Genomic DNA, 13855 nt, shown 5'->3' on the forward strand with positions numbered 1-13855 from the left:
CCAACTTGATAAACTACCGTTGTGGTTTTGATGCGTAGGTAAGATTGGTTCTTGGTTAAGCCCGTAGCAGCCACGTAAAACTTGCAACAACAAAGTAGAGGACGTCTAACTTGTTTTTGCAGGGCATGTTGTGATGTGATATGGTCAAGACATGATGCTAAAATTTTATTGTATGAGATGATCATGTTTTGTAACCAAGTTATTGGCAACTAGCAGGAGCCATATGGTTGTCACTTTATTGTATGCAATGCAATTGCGTTGTAATGCTTTACTTTATCACTAAGCGGTAGCGATAGTCGTGGAAGCATAAGATTGGTGAGACGACAACGATGCTATGATGATGATCAAGGTGTCGCGCCGGTGACGATGGTGATCACGACGGTGCTTCGAAGATGGAGATCACAAGCACAAGATGATGATGGCCATATCATATCACTTATATTGATTGCATGTGATGTTTATCTTTTATGCATCTTATCTTGCTTTGATTGACGGTAGCATTTTAAGATGATCTCTCACTAATTATCAAGAAGTGTTCTCCCTGAGTATGCACTGTTGCGAAAGTTCTTCATGCTAAGACACCACGTGATAATCGGGTGTGATAGGCTCTACGTTCAAATACAACGGGTGCAAAACAGTTGCACACGCAGAATACTCAGGTTATACTTGACGAGCCAAGCATATACAGATATGGCCTCGGAACACGGAGACCGAAAGGTCGAGCGTGAATCATATAGTAGATATGATCAACATAGTGATGTTCACCAATGAAACTACTCCATCTCATGTGATGATCGGACATGGTTTAGTTGATTTGGATCACGTGATCACTTAGAGGATTAGAGGGATGTCTATCTAAGTGGGAGTTCTTAAGTAATATGATTAAATTGAACTTAAATTTATCATGAACTTAGTCCTGGTAGTATTTTGCAAATTATGTTGTAGATCAATAGCTCGCGTTGTTGCTTCCCTGTGTTTATTTTGATATGTTCCTAGAGAAAATTGTGTTGAAAGATGTTAGTAGCAATGATGCGGATTGGATCCGTGATCTGAGGTTTATCCTCATTGTTGCACAGAAGAATTATGTCCTTGATGCACCACTAGGTGACAGAACTATTGCAGGAGCAGATGCAGACGTTATGAACGTTTGGCTAGCTCAATATGATGACTACTTGATAGTTTAGTGCACCATGCTTAATGGCTTAGAATCGGGACTTCAAAGACGTTTTGAACGTCATGGACTATATGAGATGTTCCAGGAGTTGAAGTTAATATTTCAAGCAAATACCCGAGTTGAGAGATATGAAGTCTCCAACAAGTTCTATAGCTAAAAGATGGAGGAGAATCGCTCAACTAGTGAGCATGTGCTCAGATTGTCTGGGTACTACAATCGCTTGAATCAAGTGGGAGTTAATCTTCCAGATAAGATAGTGATTGAAAGAATTCTCTAGTCACCATCACCAAGTTAGTAGAACTTCGTGATGAACTATAATATGCAAGGGATAACGGAAACAACTCCCAAGCTCTTCGTGATGCTGAAATCAACGAAGGTAGAAATCAAGAAAAACATCAAGTGTTGATGGTTGACAAGACCACTAGTTTCAAGAAAAGGGCAAAGGGAAGAAGGGGAACTTCAAGAAGAACGACAAGCAAGTTGCTGCTCAAGTGAAGAAGCCCAAGTCTGATCCTAAGCCTAAGACTAAGTGCTTCTACTGCAAAGGGACTGGTCACTGGAAGCAGAACTACCCCAAGTGATTGGCGGATAAAAAGGATGGCAAAGTGAACATGAGTATATTTGATATACATGTTATTGATGTGTCCTTTACTAGTGTTTATAGAAACCCCTCAGTATTTGATACTAGTTCAGTTGCTAAGATTAGTAACTCGAAACGGGAGTTGCAGAATAAACAGAGACTAGTTAAGGGTGAAGTAACAATGTGTGTTGGAAGTGGTTCCAAAATTGATATGATCATCATCGCACACTCCCTATACTTTCGGGATTAATGTTGAACCTAAATAAGTGTTATTTAGTGTTTGCGTTGAGCATGAATATGATTTGATCATGTTTATTGTAATACGGTTATTCACTTAAGTAAGAGAATAAATTGTTGTTCTGTTTACGTGAATAAAACCTTATAGGGTTATACACCCAATGAAAATAGTTCGTTGGATCTCGATCATAGTAATACACATAAACATAATATTGAAACCAAAAGATGCAAAGTTAATAATGATAGTGCAAACTTATTTGTGGCACTGCCGTTTAGGTCATATTGGTGTAAAGCGCATGAAGAAACTCCATGCTGATGGGCTTTTGGAATCACTTGATTATGAATCAGTTGATGCTTGCGAACCATGCCTCATGGGCAAGATGACTAAGACTCCGTTCTTCGGAACAATGGAGCGAGCAACAGATTTGTTGGAAATCATACATACTGATGTATGTGGTCCGATGAATATTGAGGCTCGTGACAGGTATCATTATTTTTTGTTCTTCACAGATAATTTGAGCAGATGTGAGTATATCTACTTGATGAAACATAAGTCTGAAACATTTGAAAAGTTCAAAGAATTTCAGAGTGAAGTGGAAAATCGTCATAACAAGAAAATAAAGTTTCTACGATCTGATCGTGGAGAAGAGTATTTGAATTACGAGTTTGGTCTTTCGTTAAAACAATGTGAAATAGTTTCACTACTCACGCCACCTGGAACACCACAGTGTAATGGTGTGTTCGAACGTCGTAATCGTACTTTATTTGATATGGTGCGATCTATGATGTCTCTTACAGATTTGCCGCTATTGTTTTGGGGTTATGCATTAGAGACAGCTATATTCACGTTAAATAGGGCACCATCTAAATCCGTTTGAGATGACACCGTATGAACTATGGTTTAGCAAGAAACCTAAGCTGTCGTTTCTTAAAGTTTGAGGTTGCAATGCTTATGTGAAAAAGTTTCAACTTGATAAGCTCAAACCTAAATCGGAGAAGTGCGTCTTTGTAGGATATCCAAAGGAAACTATTGGATACACCTTCTATCATAGATCCGAAGGGAAGACTTTTGTTGCTAAATTCGGAAACTTTCTAGAGAAGGAGTTTCTCTCGAAAGAAGTAATTAGGAGGAAAGTAGAAAACTTGGTAAGGTAATTGTCCCTTCTCCCTTATTGGAAAGTAGTTCATCACAGAAATCTATTCTTGTGACTACTACACCAATTAGTGAGGAAGCTAATGTGATAATCATGTAACCTCAGATCAAGTTACTACTGAATCTTGTAGGTAAACCAGAGTGAGATCCGCACCAGAGTGGTACGGTAATCCTGTTCTGGAAGTCATGTTACTAGACCATGACGAACTTGCGAACTATGAGGAAGCGATGATGAGCCCAGATTCCGCGAAATGGTTTGAGGCCATGAAATCTGAGATATGATCCATGTATGAGAACAAAGTATGGACTTTGATGGATTTGCCCGATGATCGGCAAGCCATAGAAAATAAATGGATCTTCAAGAGGAAGACGGACGCTGATAGTAGTGTTACTATCTACAAAGCTAGACTTGTCGAAAAATGTTTTTGACAAAGTTCAAGGTGTTGACTACGATGAAATTTTCTCACTCGTAGCGATGCTTAAGTCTGTCCAAATCATGTTAGCAATTGCCGCAATTTTATGAAATATGGCAAATGGATAAACAAAACTACATTCCTTAATGGATTTAAAGAAGAGTTGTATATGATACAACCAGAAGGTTTTGTCAATCCTAAAGGTGCTAACAAAATATGCAAGCTCCAGCGATCCATCTATGAACTGGTGCAAGCATCTCGGAGTTGGAATATATGCTTTGATAAGTTGATCAAAGCATATAGTTTTATACAGACTTGCGGTGAAGCCTGTATTTACAAGAAAGTGAGTGGGAGCACTATAGCATTTCTGATAAGTATATGTGTATGACATATTGTTGATCGGAAATAATGTAGAATTATTCTGCAAAGCATAAAGGAGTGTTTGAAAGGATTTTTTCAAAGAAAACCTCAGTGAAGCTGCTTACATATTGAGCATCAAGATCTATAGAGATAGATCAAGATGCTTGATAAGTTTTTTCAATGAGTACATACCTTGACAAGATTTTGAAGTAGTTCAAAATAGAACGGTCAAAGAAAGAATTCTTGCCTGTGTTACAAGGTGTGAAGTTGAGTAAGACTCAAAGCCCGACCACAGCAGAAAATAGAATGAGAATGAAAGTCATTCCCTATGCCTTGGCCATAGGTTCTATAAAGTATGCCATGCTGTGTACCAGACCTATTGTATACCCTGCACTAATTTTGGCAAGGGAGTACAATAGTGATCTAGGAGTAGATCGCTGGACAGCGGTCAAAATTATCCTTAGTGGAATAAGGATATGTTTCTTGATTATGGAGGTGACAAAAGGTTCATCGTAAAAGGGTTACGTCGATACAAGTTTTGGCACTCATCCGGATGACTCTTAGTCTTCACATGGATACATATTGAAAGTGGGAGCAATTAGCTAAAGTAGCTCCGTGCAGAGTATTATAGACATAGAAAATTGCAAAATACTTACGGATCTGAATATGGCAGACCCGTTGACTAAACTTCTCTCACAGGCAAAACATGATCACACCTTAGTACTCTTTGGGTGTTAATCACATAGAAATGTGAACTAGATTACTGACTCTAGTAAACCCTTTGGGTGTTGGTCACATATGATGTGAACTATGGGTGTTAACCACATAAAGATGTGAACTATTGATGTTAGATCACATGGCGATGTGAACTAGATTACTGACTCTAGTGCAAGTGGGAGACTGAAGGAAATATGCCCTAGAGGCAATGATAAAGTTATTATTTATTTCCTTATTTCATGATAAATGTTTATTATTCATACTAGAATTGTATTAACCGGAAACATAATACATGTGTGAATACATAGACAAACAGAGTGTCACTAGTATGCCTCTACTTGACTAGCTCGTTAATCAAAGATGGTTATGTTTCCTAACCATAGACAAAGAGTTGTTATTTGATTAACGAGATCACATCATTAGGAGAATGATGTGATTGACTTGACCCATTCCGTTAGCTTAGCACTCGATCGTTTAATATGTTGCTATTGCTTTCTTCATGACTTATACATGTTCCTATGACTATGATATTATGCAACTCCCGTTTGCCGGAGGAACACTTTGTGTGCTACCAAACATCACAACGTAACTGGGTGATTATGAAGGAGCTCTAAAGGTGTCTCCAAAGGTACATGTTGGGTTGGCATATTTCGAGATTAGGATTTGTCACTCCGATTGTCGGAGAGGTATCTCTGGGCCCTCTCGGTAATGCACATCACATAAGCCTTGCAAGCATTACAACTAATGAGTTAGTTGCAAGATGTTGTATTACGAAACGAGTAAAGAGACTTGCCGGTAACGAGATTGAACTAGGTATTGAGATACCGACGATCGAATCTCAGGCAAGTAACATACCGATGACAAAGGGAACAAGGTATGTTGTTATGCGGTCTGACCGATAAAGATCTTCGTAGAATATGTGGGAGCCAATATGAGCATCCAGGTTCCGCTATTGGTTATTGACCGGAGACGTGTCTCGGTCATGTCTACATTGCTCTCGAACTCGTGGGGTCCGCACACTTAAGGTTTTGATGACAGTTATATTATGAGTTTATGCATTTTGATGTACCGAAGTTTGTTCAGAGTCCCGGATGTACGAGGAGTCTCGAAATGGTCGAGACATAAAGATTGATATATTGGAAGCCTATATTTGGATATCGGAAGTGTTCCGGGTGAAATCAGGATTTTACCGGAGTACCGGGAGGTTACCGGAACCCCCCGGGAGATATATGGGCCTTAGTGGGCTTTAGTGGAAGAGAGGAGAGGTGGCCCGGGCTGGGCTGCGCCCCTCCCCCCTAGTCCGAATAGGACAAGGAGAGGGGGGCGGCGCCCCCCTTCCTTCTCTCTCTCCTCTTTCCCCCTCCCGAATCCTATTCCAACTAAGAAAAGGGGGGAATCCTACTCCCGGTGGGAGTAGGACTCCTGGCGCGCCCTCCTCCTGGCTGGCCGCACCTCCCCCTGCTCCTTTATATACGGGGGCTGGGGGCACCTCTAGACACACAAGTTGATCCACGTGATCATATTCTTAGCCGTGTGCAGTGCCCCCTTCCACCATAATCCTCGATAATATTGTAGCGGTGCTTAGGCGAAGCCCTGCGACGGTTGTACATCAAGATCGTCACCACGCCGTCGTGCTGACGGAACTCTTCCCCGACACTTTGTTGGATTGGAGTCCGGGGATCGTCACATCGAGCTGAACGTGTGCTAAAACTTGGAGGTGCCGTAGTTTCGGTGCTTGATCGGTCGGGTCGTGAAGACATACGACTACATCAACCGCGTTGTGCTAACGCTTCCGCTGTCGGTCTACAAGGGTACGTAGATCACACTCTCCCCTCGTTGCTATGCATCACCATGATCTTGCGTGTGCATAGGAATTTTTTTGAAATTACTACGTTCCCCAACAGTAACTTCATCATCACCGTCATCACCCCATCGTGCTGACGAAGCTCTCCCTCGACACTCAGCTGGATCTAGAGTTTGTGGGACGTCACCGAGCTGAACATGTGCAGATCGCGGATGTGCCATACTTTCGGTGCTAGGATCGGTCGGATCGTGAAGACGTACGACTACATCAACCGCGCTGTCATAACGCTTCCGTTTTCGGTCTACGAGGGTACGTGGACAACACACTCCCCTCTTGTTGCTATGCATCACCTAGATGGATCCTGCGTGTGCGTAGGATTTTTTTTGAAATTACTGTGTTCCCCAACAGTGGCATCGGAGCCAGGTGTCGGTGTCAAAACTGGCAGATCTCGGGTAGGGGGTCCCGAACTGTGTGTTTGAGGATCGAAGGTAATAGGAGACATGGACACGATGTTTACCCAGGTTCGGGCCCTCTTGATGGAGGTAATACCCTACTTCCTGCTAGATTATCTTGGATTAATATGGGGTTTACAAGAGTTGATCTACCTCGAGATCGTAATGGCTAAACCCTAGATGTCTAGCCTGTATGATTATAATTGCCTCTCGGACTAAACCCTCCGGTTTATATAGACACCGGAGGGGCCTAGGATTGTACATAGTCAGTTTATAGAGAAAGGAATCTTCACATACGAACGCCAACCTTGCCATCTACGCAAAACAGAGTCCCATCCAGACACGGGAGGAAGTCTTCTGTCTTGTATCTTCATGGCCCATTAGTCCGGCCAACGTCACATAGCCCAGACGCCCGAGGACCCCTTAATCCAGGACTCCCTCAGTAGCCCTTGAATCAGGCTTCAATGATGATGTGTCCGGCACGCAGATTGTCTTCGTCATTGCAAGACGGGTTCCTCCTCCGAATACTTCAAAGTAGTCCTCGAACACAGAAAACGTGTCCGGCTCTGCGCAACAGACACCACACACAACCACAATAGGGTATGATATTTAACAAGTCCCATCTACTGACAACTTTTGTGGCGAGACGTTACGTCCCTTGCCTGGTTATTATTTCGAACCTTCTTTCAGCCTCTCACTCCACATTACGAGACACGGTCTTTATTGGCACATCTTGTCAAAGAAGAGATCGTGCCCCCTTATCTCGGGATTCCTATCAATATGAGCGTGGGTAATCCAACCGTGTCATTTGCATGACCCCTTGGGAATAGCCGAGCTTTAAGGCCCATGAGGAGGCGTTCGATATTCATCGCCTTTATAAAGGGGTACAGACTCGTCTTTCTCCCTCATGCCTAGCTCTTCCTCGGCCTTTCCAGCCTCAAGCTCCAGCGCCCAGGTCTCGATTTGTTTCATTGCTACCAAGCCTTCTAGTTATGTCTGGATCCAGCTCCCAGGGCAGGTGGGCGGCCTCCTCGGTCACCGAGGAAGATATCGCGAAGCTCCGGGAGGCGAGGTACCTGACTGCGGAAATCCCCCACAGGATCCCTGCCAAGGGACAGGTTATCCCTACAGCAAAATCCGGCGAGAGGGTTTTATTCATCTCACACTTCCTCCGTGGGCTAGGGTTCGCTCTCCATCCCTTCGTTCGTGGCCTTATGTTCTATTATGGGATAGATTTTCACGATCTAGCTCCGGACTCCTTTCTTCACATCTCGGCGTTTATCGTCATGTGTGAGGCTTTTCTCCGCATCCCCCCACACTTCGGCCTATGGCTCAAGACCTTCAATGTGAAGCCGAAGATAGTCGACGGGGAGCAGGCGGAGTGCGGCGGTGCTATGGTGAGCAAGCTCGCCAATACTATCTGGCCAAAAGGTGTTGGAGAACGTTGCAGAAAACAAAAAAATTTCCTACGTTCCACCAAGATCAATCTATGGAGTCAGCTAGCAACGAGAGGAGAGTGCATCTACATACCCTTGTAGATCGTGAGCGGAAGCGTTCAAGAGAACGGGGATGATGGAGTCGTACTCGCCGTGATCCAAATCACCGATGACCAAGTGCCGAACGGACGGCACCTCCGCGTTCAACACACGTACGGTTGGGGAAGACGTCTCCTCCTTCTTGATCCAGCAAGGGAAGGAGAGGTTGATGGAGATCCAGCAGCACGACGGCGTGGTGGTGGATGCAGCAGTCACCGCAGCAGGGCTTCGCCGAGCTTCTGCGAGAGGGAGAGGTGTAGCAAGGGAGAGGGAGGCGCCAAGACTTGAGGTGCGGCTTCCCTCCCTCCCCCCTTTTATATAGGCCCCCTGGGGGGCGCCGGCCCTAGGAGATGGGATCTCCTTGGGGGGGCAGCGGCCAAGGGGGAGGCTTGCCCCCCAAGGCAAGTGGAGGCGCCCCCCACCCTAGGGTTTCCAACGCTAGGCGCAGGGGGGCCCAAGGGGGGGGCACACCAGCCCATTAGGGGCTGGTTCCCCTCCCCACTTCAGCCCATGGGGCCCTCCGGAATGGGTGGCCCCACCCGGTGGACCCCTCGGGACCCATCTGGTGGTCCTGGTACAATACCGGTGACTCCGAATCCTTCCCGATGGCCGAAACTGCACTTCATATATATAATTCTTCACCTTCGGACCATTCCGGAACTCCTCGTGACGTCCGGGATATCATCCGGGACTCCGAACAACTTTCGGATTACTACATATTCATATCTCTACAACCCTGGCGTCACCGAACCTTAAGTGTGTAGACCCTACGGGTTCGGGAGACATGCAGACATGACCGAGACAACTCTCCGGTCAATAACCAACAGCGGGATCTAGATACCCATGTTGGCTCCCACATGCTCCACGATGATCTCATCGGATGAACCACGATGTCGAGGATTCAAGTAATCCCGTATACAATTCCCTTTGTCAATAGGTACTTTACTTGCCCGAGATTCGATCGTCGGTATCCCAATACGTCCTTCACTCTCGTCACTGGCAAGTCACTTTACTCGTACTGTAACGCATGATCCCGTGACCAACCACTTGGTCACATTGAGCTCATTATGATGATGCATTACCGAGTGGGCCCAGAGATACCTCTCCGTCATACGGAGTGACAAATCCCAGTCTCGATCCGTGTCAACCCAACAGATGCTTTCGGGGATGCCTGTAACATACCTTTATAGTCACCCAGTTACGTTGTGACGTTTGGCACACCCAAAGCACTCCTACGGCATCCGGGAGTTACACGATCTCATGGTCCGAGGAAATGATACTTAACATTGGAAAAGCTTTAGCAAACGAACTACACGATCTTGTGCTAGGCTTAGGATTGGGTCTTGTCCATCACATCATTCTCCTAATGATGTGATCTCGTTATCAATGACATCTAATGCCCATAGTCAGGAAACCATGACTATCTGTTGATCAACGAGCTAGTCAACTAGAGGCTCACTAGGGACATGTTGTGGTCTATGTATTCACACATGTATTACGATTTCCGGATAACACAATTATAGCATGAACAATAGACAATTATCATGAACAAGGAAATATAATAATAATCCTTTTATTATTGCCTCTAGGGCATATTTCCAACAAAAGGCACCTTCACGGAAACCTTCGACTTATGGCAGCGGGAGTGGTTCTATATGACCGAACCCCTGCGGTACCAAATGGGTAGCCACGCCTGCGTTTAGATCTGGCCCTCCATTGCAGCTCGCATCATGGATTAATAAAGGGCTAGACTCGGGATCAACTGATGAAGTGCAAACGCTGCAAGGTCGTATCCAGAGCTTCCTCGAAAAGGACACCGGCCTCATCAATGTGATCCAGGTGATGCTAGTACGCCAGATCATCCCGTGCCAGCGATGACCTCTTCGCATGTGGGAGTTCAATCCGGAAGGACCATGGACCCTTAAGAGATTCTTCGGCACAACGCACAGAGGGATGTGGAAACTATTATTCAAGACTTGAAAGCAGTGGCCGAACACATTCGAGGACATCAGCCTCGACTGCAACCATCCGGATACGTCGGTAAGCACCCAACTTCTGAATGCAACTCGGTTGATTATCCCATAGTGATGTATTGAGAACCTATCTTTGACCAGGGCTGGATAAAGAAGGCGGAACGAATTAGGTGGTCATCTCCACTTCCCGAAGCCTCAGCTGATCCTGTGTTAATGAGGATGCTGGCCCCGACACCGTATCAAATACCGGCGAAGGAGGACAAGAAGAAGAACAAAAGGGTTGAAGGCGGCCTCCGCTCTAAAGGTATACTGGACGCTACGTCCGGGGAGACTAAAGCTCCCTCTTCTGAAGGTGAAGACGAAGGGGAAGAAGAAGGTGATATCCCTTCTCCTCTCGGGAAGAAAAGGACTGCCTCCGAAGACTTGGAGGTGGAGGCATCCAAGAGAGGGAAGATATCCCTGTTAGATGGTTCGGGTTCGGAAGCCGATGTCGATGCAAAGCACCTATCTAGGGGCAAGCCCCTTGCCGGATCGTAAGTGAACAAGGATGCTCTAGACATGTCCCATTCTTTCGGGTTGCAAGGGTAACATTTAAACTATATGTTTGCAGTCCGGCCCGCTATCTACCTCAACAATCCTCCTCATCGGGGGGCTTGCCTTCCGGAGATGATGGAAAGTGAGACGCCTCCACAAGCTTCCTCGCCCCTAAGGGTGGACGGCTTCGAGGTGTCATCCCGGAGGATATCCCCTGACCATCCAGCGGCACAGGGGACAATGAAGAGAGCGCCCGAGGGTGATACTTCGATCGTCAAGGGTCCAGGGGAGGCAGCCTCCACGGGGACCAACAATGAGGGCCCCGAACTATCCGGTTTACAGCCGAAGACGACTCTAGGGTCGAGTAAGCATACCCCTTTGAAGGGAGTCCATACTCCCGCAGCAGCCTCCAGGAATACGGAGGTGCCGGATACTCTGATGGGCACATTGCAAAGTGTGTCCATCTCAGAGGAACATCGTACCTTAATGGGCACGGTAGTTGAGAGGATTTTGTCCTCGAGAAGCGGATTGAATGAAGCCTTCACGGGCCTGCTGAGAGGCTTCGAGTTATGCAATGTAATATCTTTAACCGCTCTTTACATGCAAAATGCGCCTGTGTATAGATAGTAGCCCCTGAGACTCTGGTCGGTTTCCATAGGGAGGCGATCAGAGGATCAAAAAGATATGCTTAGGAAGTAACATAATTAATTTGCAAACAGGTTATTATGTCAATGGCGACCGCCCAAGCTACGGAAGTTGCAGATCTAAAGCATAAACTTGAGTTAGCTGATGAGGACATTACTCTTATTAACAGGCAGCTCGACGAGGCACAAGGTATGTTTTGGGGCAGCCCGCTTATGCATGTATAATAGTATGAGCATGAAGCTGAAAATTATACACTGTGACATGCATAACTGTAGAAGGTGCTGCCGCGGTTGAGACCCTTCGGGCCGAACTTGCCCGGGCCAAGGAGCAGGCCAGAGTGAGCAATGTGGCTGCCAAGAAGGCGGCTGCTGATTTAAAGGCCGAAGAGGCCACTCGGCGCTAGTGCGAGGAGAGAATATCTACCATAGAGCGAGAGCTAAAGGATGCCACTGGAAAATGCAAATCACTCGAGGAGGATAACAAAGCCAAGGCAGCCGAACTCGACAAGGCATTACAAGAGGCGAGAGAAGCACGGTCCGAGTCTAGAGAGGCTCGGGAGGAGATCCGGCAAGCTAGGGAGATAGCGGCTGGTAAGCCCTTTCTTTTACAGACTAAGTTCGGCGACCCGAAGTATGCTCTGCTTAATCAATTGTGGAGTTCTCCAGACGCGTTCTTGGACTTGCCGAAGAGTGTCTCTGATGCGGCGCAGTTCTTCCAAGCGCAGGAAGGACATGCTGCGGAGAAGCTTTTTTGGTCACAATTCAACGTGCCACGGCGTCTAGCGTTGCTGAACGAACAGATGGCCTGGTGGGCCGAGCTCCACAAGATGTCCGGGGCTGGCATGAAGGACGTCGTGGTCCGGCTATGGCCGGCTGAACCCATTCCGAACAGCTATTTCAGTTTGGTGTAGCGACTTGTCATTGCAGTGCCGCGTATCGACACCGTCAAGCGGTCGATGTGCATAGAAGGTGCACGGATGGCCTTCACCCGCGTCAAGATGTACTGGGCAAAGATGAAGGCCAACGATGTTGCAGCTAAGGGCCCGCCCGGAGGCAAGGACCATCGCACGCCGGAGCATTATTTGGAGGACGTCCTAGAGGGCGCCCACTTGATAGAGGGTCAGTGCTCAAAGGATATTATGTTCGAATAAATGTACCGGAATTGTGAGAACAATATTATGATACATAAGGCTGTGTTATATTCATACCTTTGGCTGAAAGTTATTTCCTCCTGTGCGGCCATTTTTTATAATCTGAAAGTTTGCCAGTCGTCGGCTTCGGCCCCCTCGCATATAATACAGGGGTGTTCAGAATAGCACCTGATCACTCTTGACCCAACGTCTTGGTCCGTAACGGAGGTGTCAGTGCGGCGAACTAGGTAATCATACTATAGTAACACTTTCACTTAGCCATAGGATTTTGACGGTGGGCCTATGATGTAGCCCCTGGTATGTACGCGGTTATCCGAATACGGTTGCATTACATAGGTGACCAGAAAAAAACGGTCCTTCGTGTAGTACAGAAGAAATCGCAAAAGATTCTAATAAGTCACGGAGTGGTTGACCAGCTCTTGTCGCATCATGACAGCCAGTTTTCGGCTTTCTCTACTGAGGTGTTTAACTAGGTGAACCGGAAAGACAATCACAGTAGTTCACCCTTTACTACCCTAGCCGATAAGACGGAACGTAAGGTAGTAAGCACAGGAGCCGGGCAACCCAACTATTGACCAAAGACATGATTCGGAGCTGATGCGTATAAGGCCAAACTCGTGACGCCCAAGTATGCTGTAGAGCTGTTCGGACTTTTCGGCAACCCATATGTTGCCGTATCAAGCCCCTGGCGATTTGTGCTGAGGTGTGTGTGTGAAATAACCGAAGAAGCAAAATACAGTTCTATGAGGAAAAGCAAATACTGAAGACGGATTATGTTCACTGGAATCTGATTGATACGTCGAACGCAATCTTACAGATTATAACACCACTACCCAGGCCATTTTACATGCCAGGGGTCGAAGGCTGAGGAAAAAGGCTTTATACATGTTTTAAATAGAGTGTTTGGTCTACAGAAAATCTTTCAGACCTCCTATCGCTGCGCTGCCTTTGCCTCAACAAAAAGGATTCCTTAAAAGGAGTAATATTTGGTTATTTGTATGAAACCGGGCTCAGAAAGAGTCCTTGTAGGTCTGTAGGATGAACCGGTTTTGATTCACCTGTGGCAAAAGATAAGATATAGTTAGAAAAGAGAAGAAGGTTGTAGGAGGGCGAACCGTATTGTAGGCC

The sequence above is a fragment of the Triticum dicoccoides genome, chromosome 6A, assembly GCF_002162155.2.
Source record: "Triticum dicoccoides isolate Atlit2015 ecotype Zavitan chromosome 6A, WEW_v2.0, whole genome shotgun sequence".
Taxonomy (NCBI): domain Eukaryota; kingdom Viridiplantae; phylum Streptophyta; class Magnoliopsida; order Poales; family Poaceae; genus Triticum; species Triticum dicoccoides.